At 39.4% G+C, this 16600-nt stretch overlaps 1 protein-coding gene across 7 annotated transcripts in view; it reads left to right on the forward strand.

Moving 5' to 3' along the window:
- Positions 1-443: 443 nt before the first annotated feature.
- LOC103147185 (beta-1,3-galactosyltransferase 1-like) overlaps positions 444-16600 on the forward strand; it is a 134990-nt gene continuing 118833 nt past the window's right edge. For 3 of the 7 annotated variants that reach the window (XM_007565413.1, XM_016678173.1, XM_016678175.1), the window contains exons 1-2: positions 444-496; positions 623-741. The gene's annotated coding sequence lies outside the window, so the exon portion shown is untranslated. Of the gene's footprint in view, positions 742-3561; positions 3895-16600 lie in introns of those variants that run through there. The other 4 variants (XM_016678174.1, XM_016678176.1, XM_007565411.2 and 1 more) reach the window with 3 other exon arrangements.

Consider the following 16600-nt stretch of genomic DNA (forward strand, 5'->3'; position numbering starts at 1 on the left):
ACAGCCCACCGTAGAACTTACAGATTTTCCCATTAGGTGGCTTTTGTCAGCCCTTACAGATTTTTCCACTCCTCTCAGTTACAGGTTTACCACGTGGCGTAATTGGCTTTGAAGACAATATACGCCTGTGTTAATTACAGCAGCTAAAGAGTGCCATAAAAGTGATGACTTCACAGTTTCCGTGAGTCATGCGGATTTCTCCTCGGTTGCCCGTTGAACAACTCAGCATCCTGTTCTGATTTGCCGCTTGGCATCTTTTTAATTGGACCTTTTTCTCAGCAATGATTTCCTTGACAGTCAAAGGTAATGGGTGAGAGGGTTGCACGTTGCTGCAGAAAGTGTAGAATCAGGGGAAGGAAGAATGTATCTGGAGTTACATAACAAAAATAACTGAAATTGCACATTTCTATCAAAACATATCTGCCAAAACATTATGACCAGCCTCCTAGTGGCTGTTTCCTGTTAAACCCAACCAAGCTCGTGGCGGGATGTACAGGTTAGCCAATTTCGGCCTTTAACCTTTGACTTCCTTTACCGTTAGTTAGGAGGACATTTAACTATGCGTTAACTAGAAATTTTGAAGAAATAAAGTTTTAACAAGCTGGAACCGTTTCTCCGATAGGAAAAACCCAGCAGGATCCAGCTAACACACCTGTAGGTAGATTAAACTACATCTGAGTTCTACATCTGACTTGGCTTTGTTGAAGACTACACGCAACCGAAAATGAAACCGTATTCAAGGTAAGGAGACATTTGTTGGCGGTGTCGTTTATATTGAAGCTCTCGTGCCAATTTTTAAGGTCATGTCGGTGCTGTTATGGCTTTTTTGAGCAACAGAAATGGTTTTGTTGGGCATATGATGAAGGCCAATGACGCAATTGCGTCCTCCTCATATTTTAAAATTTACCTGAACTTGTTCCATTGTCTACTTGTCCTTATGTAACTTCAGTAAGTTACAGTACTTGTATTTTAGTATTTCTATCCTCCTTGTGGAGGGTGTGAAAACGATCATGGGTCTTACTTCCGGTAGCGACCGGAAATAGCAGTACTTCACTCCGAGATATTAGAAGTAAATATGAACATTAAATTACTATTATGTTCTGCCATTGAAATATAATTTCTACATAGTTTGTCAGGAGATCTTGTTTTATAATATATACATAAACCATGACATCAGTTACCATATATCCTATTTGTTCTGTACTGTTCTCAACATTTGGGTCAGATTCACTGGAGTACTAAATAATACAGTATCTGTAATAACTGGATTAGAAAACAAATGGAACACAATCTAAAATTCTGATTTAAAACAAGGGTATTAAATATTTTTGATATTTAAATGGTTTATAGTTGATGGTAGTGCATAGTACGGCTGTGCAAAGGAAAGGCTGGTAAAACATTAATGGGTCACTAGAGGCCGTGGCCTTTTTTGTTGTTCAGATGTGATTCAGACGACATTTTAGTACCAAGAAAGCAGAAATTAAATGGCTTTTCAACAGTTCCTCTGCTTTCTCTTCGTGGAGCTTTAGAAATCCGGATAAATGTGTGAGTTTGAAGGCTTAAAGTTAGATCTGGGGGTGTAGAAAAAGAAAGAAATGATCTTGCCACCTCCGGCCCGATTCTCATTGCTGCCTGCCAGCAGCTTCAGGCTAACTGTAGCTGCATCTAAAATAACAAGCCCAAATCTCTTACCACACTCCCATTTCCATTGTTCATGCTGCATCTTACAGTTGTGTTAGACATTATCACATCTGAAATATGTCTTCAAAACCCAATTGAAAATTTTTTTTATGATCATGAAATTATTTTTTAAGTACCATTCAAGAGGCATTTGGGCACATTGAGTATAACTGTACTACTCGCAGTAATGAAAAGCTACCAGATCCAGTCAACAAATCAGCAGAAAGCAATTGGAGTCTGTCCTGAAAGAGCTGCGTCCAAGGTGAGGCCTTGGCCAGCTGGAGCATTATTTTCAGAAATGACAGACCAACTGCATGCTGAGAAAATGTGGCCACAATATGGCGGCTCATTACTTTCTCTAAGGCTCCACTTAATTTGATTTCAACATGATTTGTTTTTTCAGCACTCTTAATAATTCAAAATAAAATGTGTTATAAAAAAGAGTTTGAAAGAAACTAAAAAAGCAAAACCTTAGCTTTTGATAATGAAAGTGTCCTTTTGTGCAGCCAATATGAGCTTTAATTGTGGAGTTGTTCATTAGGATTTCATTTCCCAGATTGTACTTTGAATGTAGCTTTTCAGTCTGTGTTCAATAAGAAGAGGTTGATGGAATATTAAAAACAGCCACTTTGGTAACAGATAAATATGTTTTTCATTTTATTTTATAGTAAATGCATTTGTACTCGAAACTCTTAAATGTCCCAAGTGAAAACAAAACATTTTTACAAGCTTATGTTTTAACTTGAAAAAAACATGACTTTCTTACCAACCCCAACATTAAAGTCCAATATGGCCACTGTGTGTGTAGACTGCAATATTTGAATGTTACACTATTTGTGGTTCACCTTTGACCGTTTATATTGAGTAATATCAGTTGCACACATAGTATTGCACAACATGTACTCAAGAACAAGTTCTTTATACAAATTAGTCAAAAACTACTGGTATACTTGCTATTGGCTGTTATCCGGTTCACTGCATTGCAACAGTTTTCAAACCTGGTGCACCCACCAGGATAAGCATCACTTATTTAAGTCTTTTGCATTTTTTAAGGCTTTAAAAAATGCAAAAGACTTTAAAAAAATGCAAAAAAAAAAATGCATTTTTTTAAGACTTTATAGTTGGTTCAGGTATTAATTTTTCCAATCTTTCAATAACACATAATTATCAAATGATATTTTCAAATTTCCTGTCAACTTTAAACAATTTTAACTCAAAAACATGACGGGCTGCTGAATAAATGACTGCTCTAGCACCCAACCACTGGGCTTAGCAAGTTTTCTGGAGGAAACCTTGTGACTTTGTGACTGTTCTTAGTGATCAAGCTAACTGTTATTGTTACCATCTTGAACTTGGAGCTCTTTTCAGTTTGGAAGTCTGACCCCAGCTGCAGGTATATTTATTTTTTTCCCCTCCCAACTGGAAACCTAATATTTTGGACTTTAAAATAAAATGCACTCAGTCACGTGTGATGTCACCTCCTGATTGTAGTTCCAGTTTCTGAGATAAATGGAATGCAGCAAAAAGATGGCTAACAAAAAATTAAACATTAGTAGGGTACTTAAACACTTCCTTGAAGATAATTTTCTGAAATGCGTTGTAGATATTTGGTATTTTCAGCAACAGATTTTAATGCAATATATCAACAAGAAAATATCTATAAAATATGTTTTTGGTTGCAACATGACATTCTGAAGAAGTTCAATGGTTGTGGATACTTTCTCAACTTCCTCCAATGTGTTGGATCAGTCGCAGTAACATGAGTGTTTCCGAACAGCAGTCGGGCTTTGTGCTGAAGCCTCCCCTGCAGTCTAAACGGGACGTGGGTGTAGTTTGGATCAGATGCCATCAGATGCTCGAGCGCTCGCTCTGTTGCTTCAAAGTCTTATCTCGCGCTGGAACAAAAACCCCGACGTCGCTGCGCTCGCGCCCGCTCTCGGCCGCGGCCAGGTCCCTATTGGCTACAGTTCCTCCTCCCCGTCAGTCCTCCGCTGATTGGGCAGACGGCTTCCCCCACCGTCTCCCTCCTCTCCCTCCGCGGCACCGGCAGCACGAGAGCGGCGTGCGGCGCCAGAGACGCCGCGCGGCGAGGATAGAAGCGGAGAGAACGGAGCTGAGAGAGACCCGGGACAAGTTATTGGAACGGAGGAAGCCGGGAGCGCTGGCGCGGGTAGGTGTTTGCAGAAGAGCGGACCACTGGGTGTGTGTTTTGAGGTGAGCGTGTGTGTTTTCTGGCGATGAAAACGGTCACCTCGGGCTGTCAGCTGCTGGAGGGATGCTGCCTGTGGGAGCGAAACTGAGTTAAATGGCTTGCTGCTTTGTTTAAGAACACGCTATTTGACCTTTGCTGATTTCTCTGATCTGTAGCTGCACCATAGTTGTTAGAAAAATAGTTACTTAAGCTAAATGTTTACCTTTCTGCATTTAACCTGTCATTTTAATAATAACTACCATAAGCTGCTGCCTATTGGAACAACATAGCTAAACCTGGGATCACTGCTGTACTTAATCTGTCATTTTAAGTGCATGCCATCATTTAAACAAGAAGGATCACTGATGCTGGTCTTATTGGCATTTACATGCGTGTCAGGAAGATAAAACAAACCAGTAAGGGAATAAATCTATAGAAGTAGATGGGAGAAAGCTGCCTTTTTAATAGTGCTGTGCACCTTGACGCTTAATATGAGTGTAAGTGGTTTATCAGGCTGTAGATCCACATTTTGCTGAGTGTTACCACAGTCTACTCCAGGTTAACGACGAAAATGGAAAGCTCTGGATACGACCTTTAGTGACACGCCAGTCAAAGGGTCAGAGTAATTCATGCTGCAAGCCGAGGGGGGGAAAAAAATCCCCTTCTAGAGATTTATTCTGACACCTAGCTTTGAAACCCGAACGCCATGGATCTCCCTCCTACAGGTCCGATTCTCCTTCGTCTTTTTTTTATTTGGAATTACAGCGCTCCTTGATGTGGTTACATCAATACCTCTCCAGTCCTGGGGTTACACCAGAGCAGCAGAGCTCATCTCTTCTTTTAAGCAACTGTTGGCTTTCAACCTTAAAGAGGCAGCCTGGGTAGTTAACACTGGCAGCCCTAAGTCACCACTGAGGATGAAAACGGAAAGAAACCCTGGAAGCTTTAAAACCACTTTCAATGTTTCACATTTCTGCTTAGCAATCACAAACTCATTTTGTTGGCATTTTGATAAACTAACACAAGGTGTCCCTTTGACTTAAATACTTAGACACAGAATGGAAAAACAGACGATCCAAATAAAAAAAACCTCAGGGGAAATGCAGACTACAAAAGCTGAAATTACATTCACTTCTTCATACATTGTGCAAAATAGTACAGAGTAGTTTCAAAAGCTTTTTACAAACAAATATGACATAATGCAGTGGTTCCCAAACTTTTTCTCCTGGGCCCCCCAGTGGATTACAAATAGCTGTCTTATTCAACCACATTTCTTTGCCCTTGGGGGATCGTCTTTTCTGGGGGGGCAAAATGAATGTACGTAGCTGAACATAGACAACAACACCAGTAGCCTACAAGCTACTTGTTAACAAGCTTAAGGTGCTGTATATAGCTAGCTAGTCATCTTTTACCTAACATTACCTGTATCCAACAGCTTTACTCAACAGTCTGTTAGTTTGGGGGAAAAACTGTGAAAAGTTCTTTGTGTTTTGCTGGTTTGCTGCCGTGATTCTAACACAAACCTACGTAGCTCCGCCCAGCAGCAGCAGGTCTCCTTCACAGGTGGAAACCCAGCCCGAGCGTCGTAGCGCTCATGTTGCGTTTAAAGGCGGCTCCGAAAAATAGTTACAACATGTTAACAACGGATTAAACAGTTTTAACTGCTGATAAAAGTGACAGAGGACACATATGGGAAGTGTGGAAGCCCCTACTGTATCAGATTGACAGAGGAATAACAGAGAGTTGGCCATTCTAAGGTAAAAATCCAGCGCATACAACGCTCGTTTTTTTTTTTCTTTTTTCTTTTTTCTTTCATCCAGACGGCTTCCCGCACCCCCCCTGCAATGGCACGGCGCCCCCTGTAGGGGGCGCGCCCCACAGTTTGAGAACCTCTGACATAATGTGACATGTATTCCTGTTCAACCACTTTTTCTTTGATACCCCTCAAATAAAGTACCACAAGCCATTTGGAGACTCTGTAAGCATTTAGATGAGACCAGAGTGTAACTTGCAAAATGTGACTCCAGGAGTCGTGTTACTCTGAACACACCTGGTGGCAGCAGCATCCTGTGGGGATGCAGAACCCTGGAAGAAAACCTGCTGGAAGCTGCAAAAGAACCTAGACTGAAACAGAGACAATGACCTTAAACGTACAGCTAGAGCTGCAATGTGATTGGTTTAAACTGAAGCATATTCATGGATTAATCTGGGAAACTTTATCAATCTAAGCAATTGTTTTGCCTTCTTGAGCTGCAAAAGCAAAATGACTCGTGCTATTTATGAATACCTATTAGAAAAAATACTTCTATTTCTAGCTTTTATAAAAAAGAATAATACTTTTACAGAAAGACAATGACTACATTTTCTTGAAATCATTATTTATGAAAAATGTTGGGAAAAAACTGTGCAACTTAATAATAAAAAAAGTTAATTAAACTTATGTAATTCTGGTCTATATTGACAACACGTTTAAATTGGATATTTAAATCATTGCTCAGTTCTTTACAATCTTGGTTAAACTTATTAAAGTCTTAGTCAGCTACAGGTTACAGATCAGTGGCTTAGTCAAAGCTCAGACTTAAATCAAAATGAGAATCATTATATAATTGTTTGCGCTCCGTTTAATTATACTGAAGTTGCGTTGTTATGCAAGACTGGACAACATTTTTTAATGTTTTCTATCTGCAAAGCTTTACAGTGATCTTAGGAAAATGTCATACCTTTTTGGGCAATGTCTTGTTTTGTGACAAAGTGCAAATGTTTTTAATTATTTCACTTTTTTTTTTCCTGTGGAACCCAAACTCCAACAAATGTTCTGATTGATTCCATTTGCCCTCCTTACATCTGCTGGAATCTTTCAAAAAGCGACAACCGCCGCAGATCAATAAATCACTAATGCGCCGTCAGAAAGAGTTATGATTTTTTTTCTGAGGCATCTCCTTCAAAATCAATGGTTCCCATCCGCCTTTTAAAAAAAACAAAAAAAAAAACAAGAAGCCGTAGCGAAAAGTTACTATTCAACACTTCCTCCTGTGATTACAGTCCTTATATCTGTAGAAGCTCTGTTTACGGCTGCTGTGTTGTAAGCTAAATCTTATTGACATCCTGTGAGAGGAAGCCAGCTCCGGGGCTCACGCATAATCCGCCCGGGTTTCACTCATTCAGCCCTTCACACCAGGGCTTTCTACTTGTGATGGCATCCTGCCTGTCTGAGTTACGCAGTGACTAAAAGCATCGATCTTTTTCACATATTCTACATTAAATCACTTCATGCAGTTCTCACACGGATAGGAAATTGAAGGTGTATTTTTGGCTGGGTTAGAAAGGGGGGGAAAAAAACGAAAGGCCCCTTAGGCCACAACCAGATTCTTTTTAATTACATCATATTTCAGTGCTGGGAATGATTGGATTTCGATTTATGGCCCAACGTGCGGTCCTCCAAGATGAGATAAACTGTACGTGACATTGATGAATGGTGTTTGTAAAGACCGCAAAAGAAAAGTGGATTACCGGCAGGCTTATTAACTCGTTTCATACTTTCAATGTACTTATGCTTTTGATGCTGCTTTTCTTGTCAGCTCGGTTTAATGGGAAAATCCGTCAGCCCGTAGATTGCTGTTGGTTGCTGTTAGCGTGATGGCATTTGGGTGCCCTCGGGGAACAGTACGGCATGGCTTGTCAAATGTCAGCTGTGTTTCTTTAGTCTGCTTTGGAAATTGCCACTTTATAAAGACTATCAGTTTGAATTTGGGCCCATTTTCCTTTCACCGGCATTGGCTTCACATCAAGCTTGGAATTAGTGTCAGTCACCATTAAGCAGTAATGTAGAGGTGCCAAAATATGAGGTGCCTTAAATGCCAATTTGAAGCTGCAGTCTGAGACAATAGTCATGGTTTCCTCCTTGGTGAACTGACAACTGTTATAGCAAATACAAATATGTTATTGACACAGTGGCTTCGAAAAAGAAATGTTCATTCCCCTAAAAATGTTCATATTCAGTCAACCACCACAAATATTTCTGTTTTATATATGTATATATATATATTTTCTAAGTTATTTGTCTGCACATTCACTTGTAGGAATGTTCCAGTCAAATTCAATACCTAAATTAAACTGAAAATCCAGAATCTAACATGGTTTTCAGATGTTCTTGAACCAGTCTACCTGAGCTTGAAGTATAAATATGCAAAACTGGTGAAGATGTGCTCCAAAATTATAGTTGTAATTGAAGAAATATGTTGTTGTAGAACGTATTTTTACAACAATCGGCAATGATAGACAATTAACTAAAATGCTAGTTACTCTAATCATAAACGTTAGTTCCACTAATGCTGAAGCACTACACCAAGACGGTATTCAGCGGAAGCTAATGCTAACATGCTAACATAAAGCCAAGTTTAACATCAATCATTGGGCTACTTCTACTAGAGAAACTTTGTAAATATTTAATGATGCAGAGAGCAGCTTGTTTACCTTTAAGGACTGTAGATTCCTGGTTCTGTTACACCAGCAAAGACGATTAGGGGACATATTTCTTGGGTGCGCTGGTGTTTGGTTTGAAAATTTCCTCTTGGAAACCATTATCGCATAATGCAGAAGTGCTTAAGAAAAGTTCTCAAAGGGCATCTGATGGGGACAGCTTCCAAACGTCTGGAGTGTGTGTGATATTGTTATGCAGGCTAGGGAGTGAGTGAGTGGACATTTAAATTTGGCATGCTATGAAGGACGAAGAAGACGTCAAATCAGTAAATGCTGCAACTCATTAAACTAGCCACAGTTCCTTAAATCATACTGCAAAGTCTGTCTGTTCAGTGCCAGTGGGGGTGAGGCATCAAGTTTGAAGTTGGGGAGGGAGAACTGACCCCTCTGGTCCTCACTTGGTTGTGAAATGTGAATCAGTGATGGGAGTCTGGAACTCTAAGCATTAAGATTATTTGTATGGCACATTTCAAAGTGCTTTGCATGATAGCTTATAAATTCACCAATTGTTTAACGAGCAGGAAACATTACATTGTGTCAAATTCCATCATCTAAATCTGTTCAGTGCTTGGATATTGACAGTCACCCAGTGACATATGTGCATCATCTGTGCAGCCATGGTAACAAATAGTATTTCTTGTAATAACCTGAGCTAGTGGAAGCATGCAGATATTGAAATAGGGGAGTTCTCAGGATTGGACCTTGGGGACTTAGAATATGTGGATGTATTACCGGTATTAGATAGGGATGCACTGAGAGGACGTGAGAACCGGAATTGAGAAACACTGGATAACAGGAAGGCCAAAAGTTCCCATGAAGCTTTCAACGTCCTTGTGCCAAGTTTAAAAATAACAGAAAAATCTTTATTTTCCCCTAAATATGGAAAGTGAGGAATTGACAGGTTTTTGAGCATTGCATTAAAAGTAGTAGTAGCGCTAGCCACACTAATCTTGCTAAGTTGCCTAAAATGGGTATCAACATATCAAAACTGTTTTTTTGTTGTTGTTTTTTTTAAATTGTCAATCAAAAATGAACAAAATTCTGATTGGTGCATCTACATAAAAATAAAGAGAATGATTAAACCCAATAAGAAATTGTAGTTTAAATATTCAATCATTCTTAACTAGCTTAACCTGCTCTTCTTAGTACCTGCTGGAAACAGATTTGAAAGAGCCGTTGTGCAAAGATCCAGTTTGGCCGTTTGCTTTTGTCTTCAAAGGATTCATCCGCAAAGGCAGTCCTGCATTTTAATTTTAATTAGGTCATCTGCAATTCAAATCATTGTATTAGTTAAAAATCTATTAATTACTTTCCAAAAGCAGCCCAACAAGAAGCTGCACCCGGTCTGATTGGCTTTCTGTTACTGAGAACAGGAAACTGTCTTGATGCTTCTCTGATTCCACCGGTCTTCACGGCAAAGCGTTCTGACCTGTACTGTTCATGCTCATCCTCTCTCTCTGGGATCATCTCTGCAGCCAGCCAGCATCAGAAAGCAGCGCTGGGTTTTTCATCTAGGTCTGCGTCTGTGACCGTCGTCCAAACTTTATTGGATCATCTGATAATCTCGTTGGCTGGAGCCGAGCCACACGCATCCCTCGCCTCTGCAGATGATAGATTCATATCCAGCAGCACCACGCTGGGATCACACACAGTTTTCTCTACCCACCGATCCTTTCAACTGGACATGAATGAAACTATAAACAGCCTGGTGGTTTGTTTTCACTTTCACATGTGCTTACCAAATCTGACTCGGCGGCATTCGAATCACAGCCACCATCACCCGTCTTCGTTATTACTTGTTGTTTATTAACCCAATATTCCTAATGTAGATATCAGGGAATAAAAAGTGTAACCATTATTCAGATTAAATTATTTTTTACCAAAAAACTCCCTCTAGTGGAGGTGTTACGTGGTCTTGTACGGCCTTTTTTTTATTTTTTTTTAATGAAAACAGAAAACACTCAGCCTGGTGAGTGGGGCGGCAAGTAAAGCCTGGCGGCCCGCCAGGCTTGTAATACACTGGGGAAAACCCTGCTTCCACTGAAGCACAAGCAGTTTATAGTGCTGAGATGTTTGGCTTGAGACAATGAAACACTTTTTGAAAACGCTTGCTTTTACATTTCAAACTTAAGTAGATTATAATATGTGATATTTTTAGTCAGATGACAACACTAGTGCTTAATGAAACCAGTGTAGTCTTTACCAGGTTCTAAAGTTATCTAACTGTGACACCAAGTTATATTAAATACATATTTCACTGTGTGATTATGTCTCATACAACAAAAATAGAAATGTTTTGGGGAAGAAGAAAAGAATCATTTGAGGTTTTTTTTTTTTATTTTATCCAAAATATCAAATGCGATTGATTCGAGGTGCGCACCAATTACAGTTTTCTGGCCGATCTTCTGATGTGACGATTTCGATTTTGGGTGATACCAGATTTTTTTTTTATTTTTTATCTGTAAAGTCACCAGACACAGCAATAAAGTGGTCATATATATGTCCTGATTTGACTAGATGGCTGGTCGGACGGTCAGTCAGATCAAAGGACCACAGTGGCTGATTTTCAGACCTTTGCGGTGGAAGATAAGATAAGATCAGTTTCACATGGAAATATCAACTGATCTCTAATCTCCCAAACTAAAGGCAGTTGCAGACGATTTATCTGTGCGTTGGATAGTTTCCAGAAGTGGAAGTCGGTAGTTGAACTGGAGAAAACAGGCTGCAGATTTTGTGGGACTTTTTTTGGTCTGTTTTTGTTATTTCTTTTTATTTTTTAGCAAAGAAACCATAGCGACAACAGAGACAGCTCCTACTAATCTAAATAATGAAAAAAGTGTGACTTTTATAAGGACTGCATGTAATTTACAGTCCAGTCTGATGGGAATGGAAAACATCACACATCCAGCTTGGCTTTTAATTCAAATTCAGTTAGTCTTATTCGCATGGAAACTCATTTTACAACATAGAAGGTGTTTAAAAAAAAAAGTAGGAAGGAAGTGAATGAATTAAATGTATATTCTCTTTGTGGGTCACATTAGCTCTTGCTCCTGATGGTAGCTGGAGAATCATGGCTGTGTTCGCTCCCAGCAGCTCCTATTATCTCCTCCTCCACCAGCTGTAGTCGTTGCAGCCTGGCTGCCTTCGCCTTCCCGTTTCCACTTGAGAGCTCCTGCCGCAAAGTCTGCTGATCTCCTTCCTCCGCTGCACTTTGGCACGGGACGAGCAGAGGATCCCCTGGTAATAGTTTCCTTTTTTTTTATTTTTTTTTTTTCCTTTTTTAAACTACCCTCTGATGGTGGGATTTTGCTGCTTGCCAGGCTCAAGTTTCCCTACAGAGCCTTGTAAAAATACGAGTTGATAAATCCAGAAATGGAAGACGATGAAACGAAACGTAGTTCCCCACACAAGTAAAAGCGTTCAAATGCAACTTCTTGTTGCTTTTAATTGCCAGAAATAAGAATTTAAGTCATACTTTGATAGGGTGAGATCAAACCCAGCTGTCCGGGGAATAACTGATCAAAATGTCAGACGTTTCCAGTCGTGTTCGTCATGCTGAGAGGCCGGCGTCTGAATGTTTTCATTCCTGACCTCCTCCAGTGAAGAGCACCGCTCCGGCCTTACAGCACACAGTTTTCCTCCTTTTAAATGCGATTTAAAAAGATCTGGACAGCCGCTGAACCTTATGCATTTAAAAAATCTGTCTGCTCCCGGGAACTAAGCGCTCAGGTACGCAGAGATCAGCAGACTGTTTAAAGCGCCTTACATTCTGCTCATGATCTTGTGCTATTGAATGGGCTGTCTAAACTGTCAGCAATTAATCACACACCCATTCCAGATTCATGCAGTGACATTATTTTAAACCCACTCACAGCTGTCTAAACATTTGCGTCACTTATTTATTTTATTTTTATTGAACCTTTTTATTTATCCAGGCAAGACAGATTATGAACAATTCCTAATTTATAACTGTAGGCTGACAAGATCCCATCATTGAATAAACTTATAAATTATGGCAAAATTTAACCAAGTGCATGATTTTATTATTTTATACCTGAACCTCTCATTTCTGTTACCATAATTAGTTTCTCTAGGATTTCGTGATTGATTTTTTTTTTGTGCCATTTTTAATTTTTAATTTTTTTGCAATCAGAATCACTGATTTTGTTTGGTGCTACTTTCGAAATAGCTACAAGGAATTTTACAATGTTTTATTCCCCATTAAGCTCTTTCAAAATCTACATATAGAAGAAAAAAGATGATGGAAAGGCACAGCACACTGGACACAAACATTTTTATTCTTTAAGAAACTTAAGGAATATACTCTCCATCTTTATCGCGGACTATAACAGTAGTAGAAGAAATATTGACACTAACATTTTTGCGAAACATTGGTGGGTTTTGATATGGGCAGTTACTCAGGGCAGCATCAGAAAGGGGTGAAGCATCCAAGAACTAGAAAATAAAATGTACCTGATCCTCAGTTGACTGACTTTTGAGGACGTTTGCTTTCAGCAAGCTTTTATTTAGAGGCATCACAAAATGAAATCCTTTGGTTTAAAAAAAAACAAATGTTGAAGTCTACATTTCGTCCAATCCAATCAACCTGATCCGCTCGCTCGCTCTCCTGCTTTTCATAATCCTGTTACCTTTTCCTCCTCCATCATTTCTGCTTTGTCGTTGTCCGGCTCCTGAAGTTTGAGCTGTGATTTGACGTCATCTATTAGATCGAGCAAAATTTCAAGGCTTTGAAAACACACTTTTTTCCCCCCATGATTATGACGGACATATTGAGCAGCGGCGCTCTGCTGTTATCCATTTCCATTTTGCAGACAGATGCCAGACTCTAAGTAAAAGCATTTTTGTTCCATTCCCCCACCTCCTCTCTCTAATCCTCTTTCTAAAAGCCCCACACGGGCTCATGCCGATATTTGTATGCGGTGGGGGGTTTACCAGAGGGGATGAAAAGTAAAAGTCTCTCTGTTTTCAGTTCTTCGAGTTCATTAATTAAATTCAAGGAGCAGCTTGACTCTCTGTTGCCACCGAAGAGAAAAAAAAAAAAAAAAACTCCATAATTTTTCTTTTTGGAGCGTGTGTATCTTACATTTTCTGCTGCCTTTGGCGTAATCTGGCTGGTAATATTAATATCTCTCAGTGTGCATGGTTGAAATCTGTCAGCATCTGCTCTCAGTGGGCCCCTCTGGCCCATTTCGGTGGCGTATGTGTGACTTGTAGACCTACTTACAGCGCGTTCACTAACAGAACATCAATAATCTTTTGTTTATCAGATGCAGCAACAATTGTTTGATTCGTTCTTCCCCCTCGATCCACGTTAAAGCGTCTTTATCCTCCGAGGCTGATATTTAAATTTGACATTTGCTTCTTAAAATGGTGACTGCCAAATTAATTTCGAGGGAAAGCAGACGTAACACAGAGCGATCCAAGCATCATCATCATCATATCCCTCCCTGTTGGTCTTGTTAACGGGCTCCGCAGAAAGACGAGAAAAATATTTACATCGTCTTTTACTGGATGAGATAATGAACTTTATCTCGGCTGACCTTTCAGCGAGGTGATTCCAATCACCGTCGAACTCCAAACCTCCTGCGTCTTCTCACTCCGAAGCAGCAGCAGGTTTACATCATCATCAGTGCTGCCAGATTAAATGCCATACATGTAATCATCATTTTAAACTTTATCATACTTTTTTTTTGTGTGTGTGTGTGTGTGTGTGTGTGTGTTGTTTGGTACGAGAGGCAGTTTTTGTTCTTGGCAGCTGCCCAGAGCGGCAGAGGATTTGGAAGAAGGTTGGGCGTTTGTTTAAGCATACTGATGTGAAACCTTAAAGAGTTGTTTTAAATGCTCTCTTCCTCTTGCCAGTCACATAACTTAAACAGAATCTCTAGACTGAATGGAAAAATTTGTTTCTGAATTAAAAATAGTTTCTGTATCAAATTGTGACCTTCTGAATCAAGTCACTAGACATGAAAAGATTTGCATCTCTGGTCTGGTTGCCTTGCAGTGTCGGTGGCAGATTACCTTTTCAAGAGTAGGAAAGCAAGTTATTTATCCTGATTCCAAACGGATCATATCTGGTTTGGTTCAGTTTATCCCAAATGGAAATTAAATAAAAAATCGCCTCTGAAATCGGACTTCCCACCACAAGACTGGGAGCAATTCCGACTACCCCGGTTACGACTTGTTTCCAATATGGCCGTTCCTCGCATCAACCGTAATAAGTTGTAAGACTCATGTAAGAATGTAACATGTAGTACTTACAACTGTAAATAAATGAAAAGCTGTTTTTGCTTATGGAAAATAAAACTTAAAATGTTTGTAAGAGGTACTGCACACCATGTTTATAGGCGTCGACAAGAACGCTGCTACTGCTAGTCAGCGCTAACGTTGGTCAAAATGTGCAGCTATGTATTCACACATATTAATGACTGGTAAAAAGGAAGAGTTATTTAAAGAGGGGGGGATCAGAGGAGCGCTGCTGTTTCCCACAGATCTGAGGTTCTGTTTTCAGCAGAAGCCTGAGGTGTGAATCAGGAGTCTATAGATCTTTTCTAAAGCTGAACTCACAGATTAACTCCAGAATAAATCAGAAGACTTTATTACAGCGACTGCCGGGGTTCCTCCGGTGTCTAAAAAAAAATAAGGATGGAAAATGATAATCTTCCAGTGGAAATCCATGTGATTCCAGGCTGTTCTGTATTCCTTTCAATAGAACATAAACATCAGACTTTCTAAACAGAAAATTGTCAAAAAGTGGACTACTTACCCCTAATGTGATTCACTGAATATAACTTATCTAGTTACTCTGTGAAACAAAACTCATTTTTATGATACCAATAGCGCCAAAATGGAGATTTGTTGTTTATTTTACCCTGCTTTATGGGGCATAAATTATTTAAAACATTAACCATTGATCTCTAATGTTTTTCGCTCGATCTGCCACAGTCACCACCAGGATTTTCCTTTGTTTTTTTGTGTGTTTTTTTTCTTTATCGGTCATGTTTTACCCTCTTAAGCCAGAAGGCTTGCAGCCAAAGAAAAGAAACCACACCACTCACTAGTGTTGCAGTAACAATATGTCTTTGTGTTCTAAATGACTGACATGTTCCAGAAAAGCGTGGCGAACGCTCTCAGCTAAGCTGCTCCATTGTACAGGTTCACTGTAGCTGCAAAGTGGAAGCCTATCGAGGAGTGAATAGATTGATACTCTGTGCTCCAAACATGGAGGTAAAGCTTTCATGCACAAAGAGACAGAGTTGGAGTTATGTTTTTTTTTGTCTGTCAGTGTTTCTCATTGATTCCTTTTCTTCCCTGGAAACAACTTCAACAGATCAGAGAGCACAGACTTGAGCCACTTGAACCCTTGGAGAATCTTTGGTTTTGAGATTAATTTACTTCAAGAATTTAATTTGAATTTCTGTTTATCTTTGTCTTAGAAATTGGCTGGTTACCAACAGAGGCAATTTTCTTATTATTTTTACCACTAAGTAAATTCAGCATAAGGACTGAAAATACTCTTATGTGGAGGGTTTTACTGAGAAGATGACTCAAATTTAGCTTTTTTCTTTTTAAGATTACTGAGATATTTTTAAATGACCTTGCGGAAGAAAGAAGAAAACTGTACTCTCTACAGAGATCTGCTTAAACAGTCAAACTTCAGTAAATAAAAGGAAAGGCCTAATCTAATTCAGCAGGTACGTTAGTTTTGATTTTAAAAATGTATCCAATGCAGTTAATACGATTTTTACTAGTGGTGGGACTTGATTAAATCTTTTTGTTAAGTTAATTGTGGGCTCTGTAATTGATTGCATTTTAAATCAAAAACCACATATCGACAAAATAAGCAACATTTTCAATTTAAAAAAAGCACTCTTTGCCGCTGAATTTTTGAATAGACAGATGCGTTAAACAACAAATACTTGTTTTAAATGCATTTAGGTTATTCCACCATCGGATTGATGCAAATCACTTTGATCGTTTATGTAACTTCTTTGGAAAAAAATACTATAGAAATGCGGACTAGACGCTGACATCTGTGCTGCTGCAATGTTAGCATTGTGATGCTAGTTTAGGCCTCAACTCCTTTTAGCATAACTTGCACACAATAATAGCTTTTTCCAGCGTCCAATCAGATTGCTTTTTGCAGCAAAAACTACATCCCAAGTGGACCAAGAGAAGTGGCTTAGTCGTCCATCTTGGTTTTCCATTGTTCCTGTTCGTAGAAACAGACCT

This window comes from Poecilia formosa, unplaced genomic scaffold (genome assembly GCF_000485575.1).
Source record: "Poecilia formosa unplaced genomic scaffold, Poecilia_formosa-5.1.2 Scaffold175, whole genome shotgun sequence".
NCBI classification, from domain to species: domain Eukaryota; kingdom Metazoa; phylum Chordata; class Actinopteri; order Cyprinodontiformes; family Poeciliidae; genus Poecilia; species Poecilia formosa.